Source organism: Lupinus angustifolius, chromosome LG05, assembly GCF_001865875.1.
Source record: "Lupinus angustifolius cultivar Tanjil chromosome LG05, LupAngTanjil_v1.0, whole genome shotgun sequence".
In the NCBI taxonomy this organism is placed as follows: Eukaryota; Viridiplantae; Streptophyta; class Magnoliopsida; order Fabales; family Fabaceae; genus Lupinus; species Lupinus angustifolius.
The window spans coordinates 10949400-10949978 of record NC_032013.1 but is presented as its reverse complement, the minus strand read 5'-3'; positions in this window follow the sequence as shown (position 1 = coordinate 10949978).

Below are 579 nucleotides of genomic sequence, written 5' to 3'. Positions count from 1 at the left end.
CCTCATCCTCATGCTATCCTCTTCCTTATCCTCATCCTCTTCCTCATCCTCTTCATCATCCTATCCTCCTCCTCATCCTCGTCCACATCCTATCCTCATCCTCATTCTCGTCCTAATCCTGATCCTATCCTCTTCCTCATCCTCATCCTCATCTCCTATCCTCATCGTCATCCTCATCCTATTGTCATCCTCATCCAATCCTCATCCTCGTCCTCATCCTATCCTCATCCTCATGCTCGTCCTCATCCTATCCTCATCTTCAACCTTTCCTCATCCTCATGCTTGTCCTCATCCTATCCTCATCCTCCTCCTCTTCCTCATCCTATCCTCATCCTTATTCTGGTCCTCATCCTATCCTCGTCCTCTTCCTCATCCGCATCAACCTCCTCATCCTATCCTTATCCACATCCACATTCTCTTCCTCATCCTATCCTCATCCTCATCCTATCCTCATCCTCATTCTCGTCCTAATCCTGTCCTCATCCTCGTCCTCATCCACATCCTATCTTCATTCTTATTTTCGTCCTAATCCTATCCTCATCCTCGTCCTCATCCTATCCTCATCCTCATTCTCGTCCT